The sequence below is a fragment of the Lepus europaeus genome, chromosome 1, assembly GCF_033115175.1.
Source record: "Lepus europaeus isolate LE1 chromosome 1, mLepTim1.pri, whole genome shotgun sequence".
Taxonomy (NCBI): domain Eukaryota; kingdom Metazoa; phylum Chordata; class Mammalia; order Lagomorpha; family Leporidae; genus Lepus; species Lepus europaeus.
In genome coordinates, this window is record NC_084827.1 from 134,740,301 (window position 1) to 134,762,767 (window position 22,467).

Consider the following 22,467-nt stretch of genomic DNA (forward strand, 5'->3'; position numbering starts at 1 on the left):
ATCAAATGTCGAGCTGGAACTCAAACCTATGAACTCTGATATGGGATGCAGGCCCCCAAATGCCATCTTAGCCACTGCACAAATACCAATCCCATCTTAGTGGGAAATTTTTAAACTATACACTCAATTTCTTTACTAGGTATCAGATTATTTAGATTACCTTTTCTTTTTTTTTTTTTAAAGATTTATTAATTTATTTCAAAGATAGAGTTACAGAGAGGCAGAGAGTTACACAGAGAGAGAAGGAGAGACAGAGAAAGGAAGAGGTCTTTCACCCACTGTTTCACTCCCCAGATGGCCTCAATGGCTGGAGCTCTGCTGATCAGAAGCCAGGAGCCAGGAGCTTCTTCCAGGTTTCCCACATGGGTGCAAGAGCCCAAGGACTTGGGTTATCTTCTACTGCTTTCCCAGGCCACAGCAGAGCGCTGGATCAGAAGTGGAGCAGCTGGGACCCAAACTGGAGCCTATATGGGATGTTGGTACTGCAGGTGGCGTCTTTACCACCTACAACACAGCACCAGCCCCACCTATTTATTTTTGAGTGAGCTTTGATAGTTTATGCCTTTCCAAGAAATCTATTTTGTCCAAACTGTTATTATAGGCATAAAGTTGTATATAATATTTTTATTCATTTGATATCTGTAAAATCTACAATAACCTAATATTGGTAATTTCTATCTTCCCCCCTTTTTTTCTGGGAGAGTGTGACTAGAAGTTTATCAATTTTATTGATCTTCTCAAAGAACAAGCTTTTGGTTTCACTGATTTTTTGCCTTCTAATTTATTGATTTTTGCTCCTGTCTTTGTTTCCCTTCATTTCAGTTTGCATTTCTTTCTCATGTGTCCAGAGAAAGCTGTAGTCATTGATTGAAACTTTCTTCTTTCCTAATAAAATCATATACCTATTTCCCCCTTTCTACTATTTAAGCTGTACTCCACAATTTGGGATATATTGTGTTTTAATTTTCATTCATACTGTTTAAAATGCTTTCTAATTTCCTTTGTGATTTTTTTTCTTTGACTAACAAGATTGGATGCTGATTGTATCATTTAGTTTCCAAATCTTTGGAGATTACCCAGATATTTTTCTTGTATCATTTTTTTTTTTTGACAGGCAGAGTGGATAGTAAGAGAGAGAGAGACAGAGAGAAAGGTCTTCCTTTTGCCGTTGGTTCACCCTCCAATGGCCGCTGCAGCCGGCGCATCACGCCGATCTGAAGCCAGGAGCCAGGTGCTTCTCCTGGTCTCCCATGCGGGTGCAGGGCCCAAGGACTTGGGCCATCCTCCACTGCCTTCCCGGGCCATAGCAGAGAGCTGGCCTGGAAGAGGGGCAACCGGGATAGAATCCAGTGCCCCAACCGGGACTAGAACCCGGTGTGCCAGCGCCGCAAGGCGGAGGATTAGCCTGTTAAGCCACGGTGCCAGCCTCTTGTATCTATTTTTAATTTAATTCCATTGAAGGCTGAGCTAGCCTGGGGATGAGCCTCTTGGGCTACACAACCCCCGTTAGCCACCACTGCCCAATTGGCCACCTGCCACCAGCATGCACCATGGAGGAGCCTGGGGACCAGTCTTCTACCAGTCCCACTGTCAATGGTGCTCATCTGTGCAGGTCCTGAGGGAAAGGCCACAGTGGTCCACACCCTGATGTCCCCTTTACAGCCACCAGAGGTCTCTGGTGCCATTAATACTTGTCCTTGCAGGTCCTGGGAATTCTTCCCTCATGCTTCATGCTCTTGGCAGTCAGTGCAGAAGTCCCTTCTGACAGTCAGGCTGCCCCAGTAGTGCTTGAGAAAACATCTACAACACTCTACAACTCCAATGTCATCTCTCCCATGGCTGAAGTGGCCACACAGTGGGAGCCTTACCCCGCTGTTGTATGCACCTCACCTGGCTGGGCTGCTAGACTGCCCACACCCATACAGCTCTCCAGGATGGACAGGATTCCAAACTCTGCTCCATGCACCTTACCCCAAGGCATCATTTCAGAAGGAGGTATAGGAATGCTGTACTATACTGCCCAGATGGAACCAAAGGCAATGCAGCCAACCAAAACAACATTCTAAGACATATCTTCAGGAGAAAGTCTTCCACTACAGAAAACCACCTTATAGAGTTGGTAGAGACAATAGGTTTACCAGTTGTGTCAATATCAACATAGGGACAAGAAGAATGAAGAAGCAAGATAACATGATGCTTATAAAAAACACAATAGCTCTCTAGAAACAGACCTCAAATTAAAAAATATGGATGGAATATCTGATAAAGAATTCAAAAGAATGATTGTAAGGAAACTCAATGAGATACAAGAGAAATTTAAAAAACCACTCATGATATTAATGAAAAATCCAGCAAAGAGATAGGATTATGAAAAAGAACCAAGCTGAAATCTTGCAAATTAATAACTCAAAACATCAGATAAAAATATAATTGAGAGTCTGAACAACAGACTAGTTCAAGCAGAAGAAAGAATTTAGAAACTTGAAGACAGATTGCTTTGGAATATCCCAGTCAGGAAAAAAAAAAAATAAAGACAGCTTCTAAAACTTGTAGGATACCAATAAGAGAACAAATATTCCAACTTTGAGGGTCCCAGGAGATGAAGAGAAGTAAAAAGTTATAAAAATCGTGTTCAATGATATAAGAGCTGAAAAATTCCCTGATCTTGGTAAATATATGACATCCAAGTAGGAGGCCCAAAGGGCCCCCAATAAGTCTGACCAGAGAAAGGTCCTTAGTGTAGAATATTACAGTGAAATGGTTAAAATACAAGCCAAAGAAAGAATTCTCTTTTTTATTTTTTAAAAATTTTAATTTTTTAAACTTTTGTTTAATAAATATAAATTTTGAAAGTACAACTTTTGGATTATAGCGGGTTTCCCCCCATAACCTCCCTCCCACCCACAACCATCCCATCTCCCACTCCCTCTCCCATCCCATTCTTCATCGATTCATTTTCTTTTTTTTTTTTAATGTGAAACTTTATTTTCTTCACCACATAAGTGATTTTTTTCTTTTGCTATTGTTCTTTTTTTTTTTTAAGATTTATTTATTTGACAGGTAAAGTTATAGACATTAAGAGGAAGAGACAGAGAGAAAGATCTTCCTTCCGTTGGTTCACCCCCCAAATGGCTGCTACGGCCGGAGCTACACGGATCTGAAGCCAGGAACCAGGTGCTTCCTCCTGGTCTCCCATGTGGGTGCAGAGCCCAAGCACTTGGGCCATCCTCCACTGCCTTCCCAGGCCACAGCAGAGAGCTGGACTGAAAGAGGAGCAACTGGGACTAGAACCCAGAGCCCATATGGGATTCCGGCGCCATAGGCGGAGGATTAGCCAAGTGAGCCACAGCGCTGGCCCAAGATTCATTTTCAATTATCTTTATATACAGAAGGTCAACTTGCTATATAGGAAATAAAGATTTCAACAGTTTGCACCCACACAGACACACAAAGTATAAAGTACTGTTTGAGTACTAGTTTTACTGTTAATTAGCATAGTACAACACATTAAGGACAGAGGTCCTACATGGGGAGTAAATGCACAGTGACTCCCATTATTGATTTAACAATGGACACTCTTATTTATGATGTCAGTAATCACCTGAGGCTCTTGTCATGAGCTGCCAAGGCTATGGAAGCCTCTTGAGTTCACAAACTCTGACCTTATTTAGACAAGGCCATAGTCAAAGTGGAAGTTCTCTCCTCCCTTCAGAGAAAGGTACATCCTTCTTTGATGGCCCATCAAAGAGAGAATTCTAAAAACAATTACAGAAAAAAAGAAAAAACCTGCCAAGCAAGATGATATCCAGCAAAGCTAACCTTCAGAAACTGTCAAAATAATAACTTTTTAAAATAAACAAAAACTGAGGAACTTATTACTACCAGACCAGTCTTATAAAAATGCTTAAATGAGTCCTACATATAGAAGTAAAAGAAAGATAACTACCCTTATGAAAACACATGGAAGTATAAAACCTATCAGCAGACACATAAAGAGAAAGAGGAAATAATCAAACCTTATCATCACAGAAAACTACCAAATGCCTAAGATACAGAAGAAAGGAAGAATGGGAGAGATTCAAATTCAACTGGAAGAAAATGCTTGAAATGAGGGAAGTAAGTTTCTACATATCAAGATTGGCTCAATGGATTAAAAAAAAAAAAATGACCCTATAATACACCGCCTCCAAGAAACTTCCTTCACTGGTCAAGACACACTGACTGAAAATTGAAGGGAGGAAGAAAGATGTTCCACACAAACAGAAACCAAAAGGCATGCAGGATTAGTTAGACTTTTATCAGACAAAAAGAGACCTGAAGACAAAGCCTGTGGAGCAGGCATTGTGTGCAGCAGATTAAGCTGCTTCTTGTGATGCCCACATTGCACGTTGGAATGCCTGGGATCAAGTTTATCTCCAATTCTGGTCCAGCCTCCTGCTAATGCACTGGGAAATAGCAGATAATGGCCAGAGTACTTGGGTTCCTAACAACCATGTGGGAGGCCCAGATGGAGTTTCTGGCTCCTAGCTTTGGCCTGGTCCAGCCTGAGTTTTTTGGGTTTGAAACTAGATGAAAGATCTGTTTCTTCCCCTTTCTCTGTCACTCGACCTTTCAAATAATTATTTAACTAATTAATCATTTTTTTAAAGAATTTCATTATTTATTTATTTATTTGAAAGGCATAGTTAGAGAGAGAGAGAGAGAGAAAGAGAGAGAGAGAGATCTTCCATCCACTGGCTCACTCCCCAAATGGCCACAATGGCAGAGGCTGGGCCAGGCCAAAGCCAGGAGCCAGGAGCTTCTTCTGGGTCTCCAACATGGATTGGCAGGGATCCAGAAACTTTGGCCATCCTCTGCTGCTTTCCCAGACACATTAGCAGGGAGCTGGATCAGAAGTGGAGCAGCCAGGACCCAAACTGGCGCTCATATGGGTTGCTGGTGCTGCAAGCTATGGTTTAACCTGCTGTGCCACAGCACTGGTCCCTGCCATTTTCTTTAAAAATTATTATTCATAGGGCCTGTGCTGTGGCACAGCAGGTTAAGCTGTGGCCTGCAGTGCCAGCATCCCATATGGGAACCAGTTCAAGCCCTGGCTGCTCTACTTCCTACCCAGCTCCCTGCTAATGCACCTGGAAAAGCAGTGAAGGATGGCCCAAGTCCCTGGGCCCCAGCCACCCATGGGGGAGACCTGGCTTTGGCCTGACCTAGCTCAGCCATTGCAGCCATTTTGGTAGATTCTGTCTCATTCTCTCTGTGTAACTCTGTTTTCAGATAAATAAATACATCCTTTAAAAAATGACAAAAACTGTAAAAGCAAAGAAAGTCAATGATAAAGGAATTTATTCAAAAAAAGTTACAATTTTAAATGTATATTCACCTAGTACTAGAGCTCTCAATTTTACGAAGCAAACATCATTAAATCTAAAGGAAGAGATAGTCTTTGAAACAATAATAGTGAGGGACTTCATCACCCCACTTCCAAAGAACATATCACCCAGACAAAAAATCAACAAAGAAACATTAGAGCTACACTACACTATGGAGTCAGCGTACCTAACAGATACACACAGATCATTCCATTCAATAGAAGTGTCTTGCATACTCTTTTTAGTAGCACATGGAATATTCTCTAGGATAGACCATGTATTAGGCTACAAAGCAAGTCTCAATAAATTTAAAAAAAAATGAACACAGACCATGTATCTTTTTTCTGACTACAATGGAATAAAACTATAAAAAAAGAAACTTTAGAAATTGTACAAATACTGGAAACTAAACAACATGCTATTGAATGAACAATGGGCCATTGAAGAAATCAAAAGAGAAATTTCAAAGTTCCTTGGAACAAATGAAGACGGAAACATAAAATACCAAAACATATGGAAGATAGCAAAAGTTGTTCTAAAAGAGGGAAGTTTTACAGAATAAGCACCTACATTCCAAAATACCTCCAACAAAAACCTAAAATTTCAAGTAAATGACCTAAAAATGCAACTCAAGGACCTAGGAAACCGAGAACAAACCAAACCTCCAAAAGAAGGAAAGAAATAATAAAGATCAGAGCTGAAATAGATTAGAGACTAAAAAGACACAAAAGATCAGTGGACAAAGCAGTTGATTTCCTGAAAAAATAAACAAAGTTAGGGGTGGGTGTTTGGCACAATGGTTGGGATGCCACTTGCGATGCCTGCATCTTCTATCAGAGTACCTGTGTTCAGGCTCAACTTCTGATTCCAGTTTGTTGCTAATGTGCACCCTAGGAGGCAGCAGGGGATGATCCAGTTATATGCCACTTATGTGGGAGGTCTGGATTGGGTTCCAGGCTCTTGGCTTCCACCTGGCTCAGCCCCAGCTGTTGTGGGCATTTGGGAGTAAACAGCAGATGAAAAATATCTGTTTGCTTCTGTATTTCAAATAAATAAAAACTTTAAAAATCAATGAATCTCTAGCTAGATTAAGAAAAAAAGTCCAAATAAATAAAATCAGAGGTGAGAAGGGAGACTCTACAACTGATATCACAGAAATTGAAGGAATGATTAGGAACTATTATGAGCAACTGTATACTAACAAATTGGAAAACCTAGAAGAAAAGGAAAAATTTCTGGACACATATAATTGACCAAAATTGAACCATGAAGACACTGAATACCTGAACAGGCCAATAAAAGTAGTGAGATTGAATCAGTAATGATAATATAAAAAATCTCCCCAAAAAGAAAGACCCAGGGCCAGATGGCTGCACTGCTGAATTCTACCAAACTTTTAAGGAGATTGAATCAGTAATTAAAAATCTCCCAACAAAGAAAAGCCTAGGACCAGATGGAGTCACTGATGAATTCTACCAAACTTTAAAGAAAGAACTAACACCAATTTTTCTCAAACTAGTCCAAGAAATTGAAAAGGAGAGAATTCTTTTAAACTCATCTATGAGGCCAGCATTATCGTGCTAACAAAACCAGACAAGGACACAACAGCAAAGAAATTATGGACTAATCTCCCTGATGAACATATATGCTCAAATTCCTAATAAAATACTACCAACTCTGATCCAACAGCACATCAAATGACCATTCACTATGTTCAAAAAAATAATGGGATGCAGGGATTTTTTAGTATATGAAAATCAGTTAATGTAAAACATCACATCAACAGAATAAAGGACAAAAATCATGTGATATCTCAATAGATGCAGAAAAAGTATTATGTAATGTTTAACATCTCCTCATGATAAAAAGTCTCAATAAATTATGCATAGAAGGACTATATTTCAGCATAGTAAAGGATGTATAAAACAACCTCACAACTACCATTATACTAAATGTGGAAAAGCCGAAAGGATTCCCCTAGATCTGGCACAAAGCAAGGATTTCCTCTCTCACCACTCTTATTCAATATAATACTGGAGGTCTTAGCCAGAGCAAGTAGGTAAGAGAAAGAAATAAAAGGTTTATAAATAGGAAAGAAGGAAGTAAAGTTACCCCTGTTTGTAGATAATATGATTCTGTTTATTGATAAACCTAAAGACCTCAACAAAATACATCATAACTGATAAACTCAGTAAAGTTGCAGGATACAAAATCCATATACAAAAATCACTAAGATTTTTAAGTACCAACAATGAACTTCTTGAGAAAGAAATCATGAAAGCAATTCCACTCACAATAGCTACACAAAAAAAAACAACATAACAACAACAACAAAACACTGACCATTTTTTTGCTCTGGGTGGGTAAATCTACGCATAGAAACATTTTCAAATTTTGCAAAAGAAGACTTCCAGTTAAATTTGAATGTTAGTCCAACAAGAGATAATTTTTTGATATATACATGAGCCATATTTATAGTGTGTATATGTGTAAGATTCTAATTTAAGTGGATTTTATCGAGCGACCCTAACCCTTGTTAATCCTTCAGCCCAAAGCAGAAGTCCCCACTGACTCCTCTGTGTGCCGGAGCTGTACACTGTTTGGAAATCCATTCATTTCCATGTGAAAGATTTACTGGGCTCCTGCCTTATGCCCTTCACAATGAGAATGATTTAGGCTTGGGTTGGCAGAGGAGACAAAATAAGCATATGGAACTCACAAGTGCTTAGTTGAATGACAGTGCTAAGCACAAATGTCCCACAAATGCAGAATAATGACCAAAATGAGCTGAAGTCGTCAGAAAAAGCTAACAGACGAGGTTAACAAAAAACAAGTGAAGAATGAAAGAACTGTATTCAGATGGGGAAGAACAAGGATGCTGAACCTGCCCGAAGAAGGGAAGGCATGGCTGCAGCACTAGGATTCGCATCCTTTTGGGCAGTGAGAAACAAAGCCGGGGCAACAGGTGCTGTGGGAGCTTTCTTACAAACAAGGCGAGAGGGGACCAGGATCTCAGAGAACAGCTGTTCAGTTTGTTCACTGCACAAAGGTGCCTGTTGGAGGGTGAGGACTGAAATCTAAACCGTGCTCCAGTTCCTGAGAGAGGAGCCCTGGTGCAGGGCTGTGTGCAAGTGGGGAAGGAATGGTTTTCCTAACGCTGGTGCCTGGGTGGGAATGTGAGGCCCTAGATGGGACCTTGGATGTCTCCCACCTGAGTGGTTGCAGAATAATGACCTCTCTCTGACCCAGCTTCGTCATTGCTAGAGCCACCGCTGGAAAAGGTGAGTGAGGATGTTAGAAAGTGCATCACCTCGGCACTGGGCTGTTGTGGAAAAGAGAGCAGGAGGGGACAGGGTGAAGTTTGTTTTATGTTTGGGGAGAGCAAGGTAGCTGAAAGTTCAGCACTGGCAATACCCAGTGGTCTATTAACAGGTACCCCATGAAGGGAAACCCCTAAATACAATGCCATGAACTCGAAGGCCTCATGGAGTAGATGATGATGGGGCCATCCTAATATGGATTTTTAAGAAAAATCACTTGCATTTCGATTGTTGACATAACCAAAAAGTATAACCACACACACACACACACACACATACACAGACACAAATCTAGCAAAGACCCACACTGTTCTAACACTGTTCTAATATCCATCTATAGATGTGGATGCTGCCAGTTTTCTTTCTCTGTTCTAAAGAAATAATTCTTACCCTAATCATTCTTCACACTGATTAGGTACTGGGGATCCTCCAAAGAAAGAGAGAAAGGGAAGAGGGAGGAAGAGGAGAACCAAGCCAAATACACCATTGGCCTTTATGACAAGATGGCTGAACGTGAGCCTCTTGGAGGACATGAGTTGAAACAATCATTTTTCTCCTCTCTTATCATTCATTTTCTAAAAGGATTGAGGTAATTGCACCCAAACCTAACTTGTTGGAGCAGTGGTCTCATGTTTAGTTTGGTAACCAAAGCTTCAGACCAGGATCTTTTTCTTTTTCTTTTTTTAAAGATTTATTTATTTATTTGAAAGTCAGAGTTACAGAGTGAGAGGAGAGGCAGAGAGAGAGAGAGAGAGAGAGAGAGAGAGAGGTCTTCCATCAGATGGTTCACTCCCCAATTGGCCGCAATGGCCAGAGGTGCGCTGATCCAAAGCCAGGAGCCAGGAGCTTCCTCCGGGTCTCCCATGTGGGTGCAGGGGCCCAAGGACTTGGGTCATCTTCCACTGCTTTCCCAGGCCATAGTAGAGATCTGGACAGGAAATGGAGCAACTGAGTCTCTAACCAGTGCCCATATGGGATGCCAGCGCTTCAGGCCAGGGTGTTAACTCACTGCGCCACTGCGACGGCCCCCAGGATCTTTTTCTGAAGACAGTGAAGGCTAACAAACCTTCAGGGAAAAATCTGTATCTGATCATTATCAGCTTGGAAACAGCTACCCAGAATTAATATCCAAATTGTGGAAAATTCATCATCAGAAGGGTACAGCGTGCTTTCTTCCCTATGTGGAAATAACTAATGACTGTGGAGGCTGAAAACAAACAAAATCAAACTAACCCAACAGAAGGTGGAGCCGCATCTGTGGCTCTGCGTGGTGCAAAAATGATGAACTCACTGGAAGAAAGGATAGGTTGATCTCTTCTTCCTCCTGAAAATTGTTTGCCATCACAGAGCCGTTTTCCCTGATGAGCTGGAATAGACAGATGTCTTTTCTGTCCAGCTGCAGCTCCTATTGATGTTTCCTTGGACTACCGTGTTTTTAGTTTTATGCTACTTGAGAGTAATGAGGATTAGTGGTACACACCCTTAATGAATACAGTTTTAAATGGGGAAGTATTATTTTCAGCATAGCCAGTTCTATCACATCTATCATCAATGTTGTTCAAGTTATAAAGGTTTTTTTCTTGGGCCGGTGCTGTGGTGCAGCGGGTTAAAGCCCTGGCCTGAAGCACCGGCAAATGCCGGTTCTAGTACCGGCTACCCCTCTTCCGATCCAGCTCTCTGCTATGGCCTGCGAAAGCAGCAGGAGATGGCCCAAGTGCTTGGGCCCTTACCCCCATGTGGGAGACCCGGAAGAAACTCCTGGCTCCTGGCTTCCGATCGGCGCAGCTCCGGCTGTTGCAGCCATCTGGGGAGTAAACCAGCAGATGGAAGACCTCTCTCTGTCTCTCTCTCTCTCTCTGTAACTCTCTTTCAAATAGATAAAATAAATCTTAACAAAAAAAAAAAAAAAAAAAAAAAAGTTTTTTCCTTAGCCAGTTCTGAAGGCCAGAATATTAAATAAGCACCAGAGGGCACTGTTCTCACATGAAAACCAACTGACAGCCACTGAAAATGGAAGCTCCTGTGGAGTTGATTTCTGAGTTTCTTTCACAGTTAAACAACACCAGCATTGTTCTCCAGCCGTTTGTCATCTGTGATTGTGTAATGGCTTGTCCCTGAGACCTGACGGTGTACAGAATTTAAAAAAAAAAAAAAAACCTACACCCTAACAACTTACTCTATGGCTATCAGGCTATCACAACTATGTAAATTAGTCATACTTTAGACCAGAACAGATGTGGGGGGTAAGGGTGGGGCGTGAACCATTGGCACTGCTGTCAAAGGTTTGTGACGATTTATTCTTGGTTTTGTTTAGCTAAATACCAGAAGGGTGACATTGGTCTGATTCACACCTGAGCTAGGTATTTAGCTAGTTTAGATAACATCTTTGTGCCTTAGGTAGCTGTGTCAAGGTTACACAGGGTGGTGATGCTAAGAAAAGTCTCAGGGGTCTCCTCACTCTCCGTAATACCTCCCATACCACTCCGCATTTTCCCTTTTCCCCCTCTCAAAATCCCACACACCGTCAAAGCTAAGATGGTACACATGTGCATAGCAAAGTCAGCTGCGGAACAAATCCAAAGAAGTCACCACCTTAAGTGCTTTCCTGTATGGAAATTCTGTAGCTACCACTGCTTGTTTGTTGGCTGCTTGGCTTTTTCAGAAAACTTTCTCCAATAATGTACTTCACTCCTAATATCAAGACACGGCCTCTGCATTCACTTCCTCATTACTCCCAGGAACAGAGAAACCGACAAGGACATCACAAGGGCAGTAGTTATCTTAATCAAGTCCTGCTATGTATTTAAGAGGTCAATGTATAACCCCCAAGACACTCAGATCCGTGGTAATGTGCCGAAGAGCGGTATACCCAGGCTCCCTTTTTGGTGGTGCTCAGGCTGCAGATTCTCTGGGGGTGGAGCAGCTCGTCATGTCTGGCCCTGTCAGAAGCAGCCAGCTAATCAGCTGTAACACGAAACTTTAACAGAACTGACTGCACAGTGGGAACTTCTACTGTAAGTGTATTGTCTTCTTGCCCACACTGCAGTACTGCCCCATTGTGAACAAGATATCTGGCTTAACTGGGATATACTCTAAAAATATTTAAACTAAAGCAGAGGCTGACATCATAGGGAAAGGCTGTCTTCCTTCTGTTTGTATTTCTGACGTTCTATGTCATTCCCAGAGAATTCCACTGGATGTTGCTTAACAATTCTAACAATGGATTGCACACAGAGGTTGGCAAAGGCGGAACAACGATTAGATCATCCAGTCCAACCACCTTCCCAGCAAAGCGCAGGATCTCCACGTAGGGAATCTCACACTTCAGTGAGGGCAAAGGGCCAAGGAGTAAGACTGACGCCGTTGTCTTCTCTAGAAATACGGACGGAGCACCAGCTCTGTTTGAGTTGGCCGTACACTTGCCCCACTCAATGCCTTAAACTGGAGCTTCCAGCACAGTGCTGCTCTTCTCTTTGGAGATAACCAATGGAGTAGATGCTATCTGCTAGAGGACAACTACCTCTTGTAAATGACGCCTCCGCACGAAACTCAAGGTCAGGTTCCCCCCTGGAACACCTTTGTGAGACAAGGCTGACCCAGAGACAAAGTCTTAGAGTCTCCTGTTTGGAGAGAGTTCCCCTTCGCTGTGAACTGCACTGTGTACACTCTAGCTCAGAAAGGGCTGTTGTTTCAGGGTGATTTACTCACCCAGCTGTGTTTGTTTACTAACACAGCTGAAGACACTTGATTTCTTACCTGTTGGCCTTGGTTTTTGTAATAATTGAAGGGCCCAATGGATGAGAGGACGTCAGAAAGTTCATGGGAGGTGGTATTTAAAAATAAGTTCAGGGCCCTGTGCCGCGGCTCACTTGGCTAATCCTCCACCTGCGGCGCTGGCATCCTGGGTTCTAGTCCCAGTGGCTCCTCTTCCACTCCAGCTCTCTGCTGTGGCCCAGGAAGGCAGTGGAGGATGGCCCAAGTGTTAGGCCCTGCACCCGCATGGGAGACCAGGAGGAAGCACCTGGCTCCTGGCTTTGGATCGGCACAGTGCACCGGCCATAGCAGCCATTTGGGGGGTAAACCAATGGAAGGAAGACCTTTCTCTCTGTCTCTCTCTCTCACTGTCTAACTCTGCCTGCCAAAAATAAATAAATAAATAAAAATAAGTTCGGGGAGCCTGCATTGTCTAGAGGGTAAAGCCACCAACTGTGATGCTGGCATCACATTGGGCACCGGTTTGAGTCCTGGCTGCTCTACTTCCAATCCACTCCCTGCTAATGGTCTGGGAAAAGCAACAGAGGATGGCCCCAAGTGCAAGGGCCCCTGCACCCACATGGTAGACATGGAGGAAGCTCCTGGCTCCTGGCTTTGGCCTGGCCCAGCTGTGGCCATTGTAGCCATCTGGGGGAGTGAACCAGCGGATGGAAAATCTCTTTCTCTCTCTGTAGCTCTGACTTTCAAATACATAAACAATTTTTTAAAAATCGCAGTTCATTTTGGTGCAAAATATTTTTGAGATTCTGCATTTTTTCATAATATTAATTTTCTATGAACATTTTGAACATACCCCCCCCCCCCAATATGTCAACAAAAGAAAAACATATGTCAAGAACTTTATTGTCACGAATTCAGGCACTATTTTGTTTCTTATAGTGACATCATTTTGGACTCATGGCCAAACCTTAAATGGCCAATCAGGGCACTTGATCTCTCTGTCTCTTTCTATGTTAGAACTGTGAGTGGCAATGACCATGTACCTAGAGCTTTCAATGGCCTCTCCCCAGTCTGTGGAAGATGTTATGGAGCAAAGCCAGTGCATGTCCCTGGATATAGTCACATCTTTATACTCTTTGACTTCCAAGTCAACAAATGAATTCCTTTCTTTTTTTTTTTCACTTAAGGAACTTGAAGTTGAATTTCTATTGTAAGCTGCCAGTTATAGCTTGATCCATTGCCACAAAAGTAATCCTGCTGAAAGATAAAGTTAACATGCAACTCCCATGATGAAGAATTCTCCGTGAATTCTAGAGGGATATGGGTCCCTAAGCCCCTTCAAATATGGGTGACTATGAGGCTAGTCACAACTGAGTATGGTGATGCAGGTTCCCTCTGGCTAAGATTGGCTCACTGGGGACCAGTAGCCTTGCTTGGCCTTGTAGGGAGATGGGAAAACAAGATTCTTCTTTGACACAAGCAACAGTCTCAGACAGAGGAGGAAAAATGGACTGGAGATAAGGGTAGAGAGCCCTGGGAAGACAGCAAGAGACTGAGAGCAGATTGCTTATATAAAAACTGCATTTAAACTTGTAAGAAGTATGACTTACTTTCCGGAGTCCTTGTTGAACTGGTTGAGGTTTTTGCAGAGTTACATCTGTTATTCTTTAGCATTTCATGGAGGACTGAGGAAGTGCCAGCACACTGGGAAAAGAGCCAACATAAAATGGTTGTGTAATAAAATGGAAAAAGGTTTAGCTCTGAAAATTAAAGACCTATAGGCTCAACTTTTATAGTCAGAGAAAAAAATTGCCACAGTGAATAAATAATATGAATAGAATAGGATATTGAATTTATATTAAATACATTTTCTGCCAGACCAATCTGATACTTTAACCTATTGACAAAAAGGATCATAAATTATATCTGTGATTCAGAGTTGGGACCATAGGTACCTGGGAGAACAAGGTAGAGAGACAAGCCCAAGAAACCATGGCAAGACTGGAGTCCAGGCGGGAGTTAAGGCAGAGAGAGATGGGAGCTGGGACCATAACTAGAACCGAGTGTCTGAAAACAAGGGAATTGAGATAATCTAAAATGTTATGCCATTTTCTATCACTTAAATTTTTTTAGTTTGTTTAGTTTTTTTTTAATGTTTAGCCCCTTTGAGACACTATGCCCACCACTCAAAGAGCTATCACTCTATGACTATTTTGGACAGTATCATTTCTTCATTCTTCACTTATTCATCAAATACTTATTAAATCCTGTATTTTCACAAGTCAACTTACTAGGAGTAAAGAAAATAAAAATGGTGCTATCTTCCCAGTGATGACGGTGGTATTTTGATCTTGATCTAATTCAGCACAGTCTTTTCTATCTGAAAAATTATCAAAGAGTAGCAACTAAGATGAAGCTAAGTTCTGACCACCTTTTGTCTTTACTTTGAAGGTTTGCTATACGCTGCAACAAAAATTCAGAGAAAATCTAATATATTTAAGCAGTCTGTTAAATCATGATTTGGTTTCCTTTGGACTATTTTTTAGTTTGTGGCTTGCTGTAATATTCCAGCCTTGATTGAAGATTCCAGATTACCTAGAATAAGTTTTTACTTACTGCATCATACAGTTTCAATATGTTGCTACCAAGCAGTACTATGTTCTTCCCCACTGAAAGTACTATCTTTTACTTGTATCTGCAATTTGGCTTCTGTCATGGCCAGGAGCAAAACAAACATAAAACAAAACATATGGAGAAAGATTATTTCAGTCTTTCACTGCTCACTTTTATTTTTAATTTTCTTATAAATCAGTAAAGTGTTGTACTTGAGAACATGTTTCTACATCTTCTCTATTTTCTGTGGCTCTCTTTTTTTCTCTGGCAAAATAATCCAGGAGAAAAGCTCATTTGAAGATCTCTGACAAGGTTCTATATCTTAAATGGACTCTTGCTTCTCACTTATTAACTTGAATGTAAAACATTCAATTTGGATCCAATTTAAGCAGACACTAAATAATTTCCTTACAGCTATATACAGGTACCTACAAGATGAGTCAGTGGGTGTTTATTTATCTATTCATCTAGTTAATTACAAGAGTCCAACACTGAGCAATGAGCCTCATAGGTGAAAATGAGGTAAGATACCAACTTGTGCAAGACATACTCCTGCCATCAAATATGATCCCAATTACTGGAAGAGACAAATTGTAGCATTGAAAATAAAAACCTCAATACAAGGTAACTTATGATTCATAGTGGGCATTTTGTCAAACTAAGGAAGACTAGGTGGAAGAATAATAGGGCTCTAGGACTAATACTATTTATTTTTATTTATATATTTATTTATTAATGGAAAACTTTTACTTGATAAATATAAATTTCGAAAGTACAACTTTTTGGATTATAGTGGTTCTTCTCCTCAAAACCACCCTCCCACCCACAGACCATCCCATCTCCCACTCCCTCTCCCATCTCATTCTTCATTAAGATTCATTTTTAATTATCTTTATATATAGAAGATCAACTCTATAGGAGTAATACTGTTAATAAAAAGGGGAGAACAGAAGAAGGAAAGAAGGAAGAAGAATAGGACACTAAAGACTGGTCAGGATTTTTGATAAGGACTGGGAGAATACGTTTTCAGTGAAGGGAAAGGTGCGTGTAAAGGCTGAACAGGCAGGAAAATGCACAATATATTCAAGGACAGTCAAGCTGGGCAGAGGGCAGGAGCAGACGCTCATATTGGCAAAAAGGTGGAGATGGGGAGAAAGCTGGTGAGCAGTGAAGTGCCAGCATGTTTTGAACATCAAGTTCATGAGTGTGGAGTGTTTCTGTGGCTCAGTGGCTTCCCACCCCTGCCTTCATTCTCAGTTACTTCAACCCATCCTCAAATTGCCACAAAAGTGATCCTGCTGAAAGATAAAGTTAACATGCAACTCCCATGATGAAGAATTCTCCGTGAATTCTAGAGGGATATGGGTCCCTAAGCCCCTTCAAATATGGGTGTCTATGAGGCTAGTCACAACTGAGTATGGTGATGCAGGTTCCCTCTGGCTAAGATTGACCCACTGGGGACCAGTAGCCTTGCTTGACCTTGTAGGGAGATGGGTAAACAGATTCTTCTTTGACACAAGCAACAGTCTCAGACAGAGGAGGAAAAATCATATCTGGCCACCCATTATGCCATGGCAAAGGGGCTGAGACCTCTTTGGGGACCAGCTGGATTCCAGGGAGGCTTTCACAGTGCAATTTGCTGTTACAGTCTCACTGAACTCAAACCTTCTCATAACTGTCAAATTCACATTGTAAATGCATTTAATTTCAGCAGAACAGCATCTATTATGTTAAATTTGTACTCTTAACAGGAATTCTATAGATTATATTTTCACTTTAATATAACTTTAAAAATTTGTGTTGTGTATGGTGAAAGTTAAGCTGTTTGTGGGTGTGTATGTATTATCTCATTTAGTCCTAAAATCATCCTCCCAAGATTGTTGTTATTACCCTGACATTGTAGAAGAAGAGATAGAGGGGCAGAGGGTTCAGGTGACACAGGCAAAGTCAAACAACAAGTAAGTGGCAGATTTAAGGTTTGAGCCTATTGCTATTTGATGCCATTTCTTCCATACATGATGATTCTAAAGACACCTTTCCAGGGACACAAAAGTAGAATTTGTAGGGCTGGTGTTGTTGGGAGCAGGTTAAGCCATTGCAATGGCAATGCTGGTATACCCATTTGGAGCACCAATTTGAGTTTCAGCGCCTAATGTGCCTGGGAAAGCAGAGGAAGATGGCCTGGTGCTTAGGCCCCTGCCACCCACAATGGGAGACCTAAACAGAGTTCCAGGTTCTTGGCTTTGGCCTGGGCCAGCCCTAGCTGTTGCAGCCATCTGGGGAGTGAACCAATGGATGGAAGATCTCTCTTCCTCTGTCACTCTGCCTTTCAAATAAATAAAATAAATGTTAAAAAAAGTAGCATTTGTGAATGAAATTTCTAAGACACAGATGCAAAGAAGTACAATGACCTAAACTCATCTACAGTATTTGTTTCCAAGCTGCACCACTTCAGCAGGGAACTATGGACTATGGTCTACTAAATTGAGGAGTTAAGATTGATTGATGGCTTTTCAAATGTGTTCTCATTTCTTTGTGTCTATGATCCCTCAGCAGATTTCTGCTGCTTTCTAAACATTTCAGGTTTCAAGAGTAAGTTGAAAGAGTGAGGCTGTTTTTCCCATATGCCTTCAGGGTTTTAGGTTCCTATTTTTCCAAAAACAATAAAAGTGGACTTTGAATGCCATTCCTGCTGCTACTCTTTGTCCGTGCCTCTTTCAAAACTAAGTAACAGCAGCAGAAAAAAAAAATCCCAACAACATTTTCCCTAGCCTCTTTGAAGCTTCAGCCAGATCTGTGCTTGGTGTCCCGGACAAAAGTGGCAAAAGCAGTTCGCTAGTTAGACCTTTATGGTGCTTAAGAACCAACGGAGAGGAGAGCTTTGAAATTATCACCCTAGGTTTGGTAGGAAATGGTTCCAACTGATGCTAACTGTGCCTAACATGATTTGGATGCACACGGGAACCCTACAGGCGTGGATGGGCAGATGTTTTCCTTCCAGGAAGGCCTTAGGATTCCAGACCATCAAAAGCCAGGGCTGCCAGGGGGTTCTCATTTTTATGGCCACACAGGGAGCCCTTTTCTTTCCTAGGAATGCTCTCCAGAGGGAGAGGCTTTGTGCAGAATTTTCTGGAACTGTAAGGAAAGTCAGCACATTCCCAGGGAGACTAGAATGCGCATTCTATTCTTATTGAGTGAAACTGACCTTCCTGCCCCAGCATGTTCCCCTTGTTCATCACAATGATTAATTCCAAGTGCACAGCGACACAGGTTTCTAGATGGACTGCACAGCCCACTCCAGAAGGCAATCCTGTGTGCACTTCCAGGGTCTCCTTTCCCTGAGGACAGAGGGCACGGACTAGCTTACAAGAAAGAGGATTTTAAAACATTGTTGGCCTGCAGTCAGACCTGCGTCTGACAAAGTGCCCTGCCCAGACTAGCCTCTCTCCCCTCAGCTGGCAGCCTTCCACCCCTTCCTACTCATTTTCTATCTGATACCAAGTGATTCAAGTGGGAGTCACAACCAAAATGAAATCGCTAACCCCATAATTCAAGATTCTACAGTACAAAACAAGCAAGATTCATGAAAGTCCTTCAACTGACGTTCGCTTGGCCCCTGAGACACCCTTATCCACTAGAGATTTCCAAGTTAATTGCCCTGATACTTGCTCCTGAGCTTCATCGAGTGAACAAGACTCCTATTACATCTGTCACCACTGTCAAAGGGAATGAAATATGCAAACTAAAAGAGGGTCAGAAACTGCTCTGTGTGTGTGTGTGTGTGCGCGCGTGCATCACAGTGATTGCTTCAGCATCAATTGAACACAAATCCCCCCCCCCCCCCCCCCCCCCGCCGCCGCCAAAGCTTTGTGGGAGTCTCCAAGTGGTCATGGAAAATGACTTAAATCCTATTTCTGCTTTTCTCTTTTCCAAGGTTGATTGTTTTTTATTGAGGCCTTTTCTCAGGATTCAAAGTTAAAAGAAAGGGAATTGTTGTGTTCAGCAGGACAGTCTAGCCCTCTACTCCTGCCCCCTGCGGCCCTCCCTAGCAGCCCAGAATGGGCAAAGCCCCAGAAAGCTCTGTGGAGTTTTTCATGCAACTCTGGGAATGGATTGTTTTGGGTCCCTCCAGGGGCTCTGTGAGGGTGAAGATAGATGAGGACAGCTGGATCTGCAGGTGGAATGGTAAACACGGCCCACCTACTCGCAAGCGAGATCCTAGACCTCAAAGTAGTGCCCCCATTTCCAGCAATCCCCCAGCTATGGAGAGAGACGGAGAGAAACAGAGAGAGAGAGAGAGAGAGAGAAAGAGCTTCCATCCACTGGTTCACTCTCCAAATGCTTGCATCAGCTAAGGCTGAGCCAGGTTGAATCCACGAGCCTGGTACTCCATTTGGGTCCCCAACATGGTGGCAGGAGCCCAGTATTCTGGTTGTTAGCAGGAAGTGGGATCAGAAGCAGAGCAGCCAGGACTCCCATCTGGGAAGTGGTGTCCTCTGCACCACAGTGCTGGCCCCCGAGATCATTTTTAAGCTAGGTTTTGAAGGCTGGGAAGCCATAGACAAACATAGAAGAGAAAACAGGGCCAGGGCAGGAGAATGAGGTCTTCAGGAGGCTAAACGTGCAGGAGATAAAGTGAGGCGGGTCCGGCGGGATGGATAGGGAAGTCTGTCATTTTGTACACCAGAGCACAGAGTGGCATGATCAACAATACTGTTGAAAATACACCTATGAGCCGGCGCCGCGGCTCAATAGGCTAATCCTCCACCTTGCGGTGCCGGCACACCGGGTTCTAGTCCCGGTCGGGGCACTGATCCTGTCCCGGTTGCCCCTCTTCCAGGCCAGCTCTCTGCAGTGGAGGATGGCCCAAGTGCTTGGGCCCTGCACCCCATGGGAGACCAGGAGAAGCACCTGGCTCCTGCCATTGGATCAGCGCAGTGCGCCGGCAGCAGCGTGCCTACCGCGGCGGCCATTGGAGGGTGAACCAACGGCAAAATTGGAAGACCTTTCTCTCTATCTCTCTCTCTCACTGTCCACTCTGCCTGTCAAAAAAAAAAAAAGAAAAAAAGAAAAAAGAAAAAGAAAATACACCTATGAATGAGTTTTAGAGTTTTAGAGGGAGAGAGAGCCCTGGTGAGATTTTGCCATAGTCCCCACAAAGTTTGATAAAGGCATGAGCTAAGGTAGTGATAGTGTCACAAATCAAAGACATGCTGGAGTAGGGGGGTGGAACTGACAAGACTGGAGATTTCTAGTTTAGGGAATGAAGCTGATGCTGGCAACTCTGAAAGAGACTTTTGTCTATTGTTCCTATACTGATCTCTAGACTTGTGTTCTACTGTTCCTATCCCAATCTCTATTTCACCTCCATCTCTGTCTCTCCCTGTGCCTACCCCTAATCCTAACCCTACCTCTACCTTTAGCCCTTGCCCTATCTCTACTTTTATTTCTAGTCTTATCCAAATATCTTCCTCTATTTCCATCTCTCTCTTCCTAATCTGATCCCAATTTCTTTTTTTTTTTTTTTTTTTTTTGACAGGCAGAGTGGACAGTGAGAGAGAGACAGAGAGGAAGGTCTTCCTTTTGCCGTTGGTTCACCCTCCAATGGCCGCCGCGGTAGCGCGCTGCGGCCAGCGCACCACGCTGTTCCGATGGCAGGAGCCAGGTGCTTCTCCTGGTCTCCCATGGGGTGCAGGGCCCAAGCACTTGGGCCATCCTCCACTGCACTCCCTGGCCACAGCAGAGAGCTGGCCTGGAAGAGGGGCAACCGGGACAGGATTGGTGCCCCGACCGGGACTAGAACCCGGTGTGCCGGCGCCACAAGGCGGAGGATTAGCCTGTTGAGCCATGGCGCCGGCCCCCAATTTCTGTCTCTATCCTAATCCATATCCATCTCTGTCTCTATCCTTATCTCTTTCTCTCTGTCTGCCTGATTTTCCCTCTCTCTCTCTCTCTCTCTCTCTCTCTCTCTCCCTGTCTAACTCTGCTTTCCTCTGTAACATTCCACCTGTCTTTCTCACCCTCTCCTGGTGTCAGGTTCTCTCTACACACCAGTTCTGTCCTTCTCTCTCTCATGACAACTCCCTCACCATCCACATTCCTCTGCTTCCTGGTAACTCCGGATGACACATGCCTTTGACTTCCCATAGCCCTTGTTTGACCTCATGAAATTCTCCCACTTTCCATTCCACTGTTCATTCTAAAACTTGTTTAATGTTTTTTCTAGTTAAAATTCCTGATAAAGAATCTAAAAAGACCAACTCTTCTTTCTATGTTGGCTCAGAAAGTCATTCATTTTGGCTGCTTAACAGAATAACCTAAAGGTCTAAAGATCTTTTTTTTTTTTTAATACCGCCCATCCTAGATCTACTTAATCAGAATCTGTGAGATCTATATTGTTTTACAGTTCCAGTGGGATACTGATGCACAAATAAGACAGAAATCATTGCTACAAGTCATCAGTCATGGGTAGTAGTTTACAGAGAAGACCTTGCATTAGGTGTGCATAATTATTCCGGTTTCTAACAGAGTAGGGGAAGGTGGGGTGGACAGTATGGTCACATTGTACAAAACACAGCTGTCCACAGTCTCCAAGTACAGAAATCTTCTGAGAGCTGGCTGTGGCCATATAGGCACCACTAAATATGTATTAGGCAATAGTCTTGTAAGGGGAGAAATGTTCTAGCATACGTTTATGGTGCCTTATGATGAATTCTAGGGTAGAATGTTTATTAATCATCTACATAGCAGGCACTTCATGTGCTTTATGTCATTGAACCCTCACAGAACCCAGAAGGTCATTATTACAATACTTATGCAACACATAAGCAACCAGAGACTCAAAACACTTCACAATCACAAAGCCAGAAAACAATAGAACTAGAATTTGAACTTAACCATTAAATTTCTCATACTTTAAATGTAAAAGAGAAGAAGGGAAATTCTCTCTGGAAATGAAACAAAAATGTGGCAATACATATGTGGTTGAAGATATTAAATAGTAGGGTCAATTCTAGCATGTTGGGCCTGTGCTGTGGTGTAACAGGTAAAGCCACCACCTGCAGTGACCACATCTCATTATGGGCACTGGTTCAAGTCCCGGCTGCTCCACTTCCAATCTAGCTCTCTGCTATGGCCTGGGAAAGCAGTAGAAAATGGCCCAAGTCCTTGGGCTCCTGCACCCAAGTAGGAGACCAGGAAGAAAATCCTGGCTCCTGGCTTCGGATCGGCCCAGCTCTAGCTGTGGTGGCCATTTGGGGAGTGAAGCAGCAAATGGAAGACCTTTCTCTCTCTCTCTCTCTCTCTCTCTCTCTCTCTCTCTCTCTTTTTCTCTCTCTGCCTCTGCCTCTCTGTAGCTCTGCCTTTCAAATAAATAAATAAATCTTCAAAAAAGAATTCCAGCATGCAAGTGTCTTAAAATCCACATAATTGTGTCTATATAGGTAAATATTCCA

General features: G+C 42.7%; 1 protein-coding gene across 1 annotated transcript in view; it reads right to left on the reverse strand.

Annotated features, from left to right (window-relative positions):
• The window catches only part of STAT4 (signal transducer and activator of transcription 4), a 146,878-nt gene extending 132,774 nt beyond the window's left edge, over nt 1-14,104 (reverse strand). The window contains exon 1 of the mRNA XM_062189370.1: nt 14,011-14,104. The gene's annotated coding sequence lies outside the window, so the exon portion shown is untranslated. The remainder of the gene's footprint in view (nt 1-14,010) is intronic.
• Nucleotides 14,105-22,467: the final 8,363 nt, after the last annotated feature.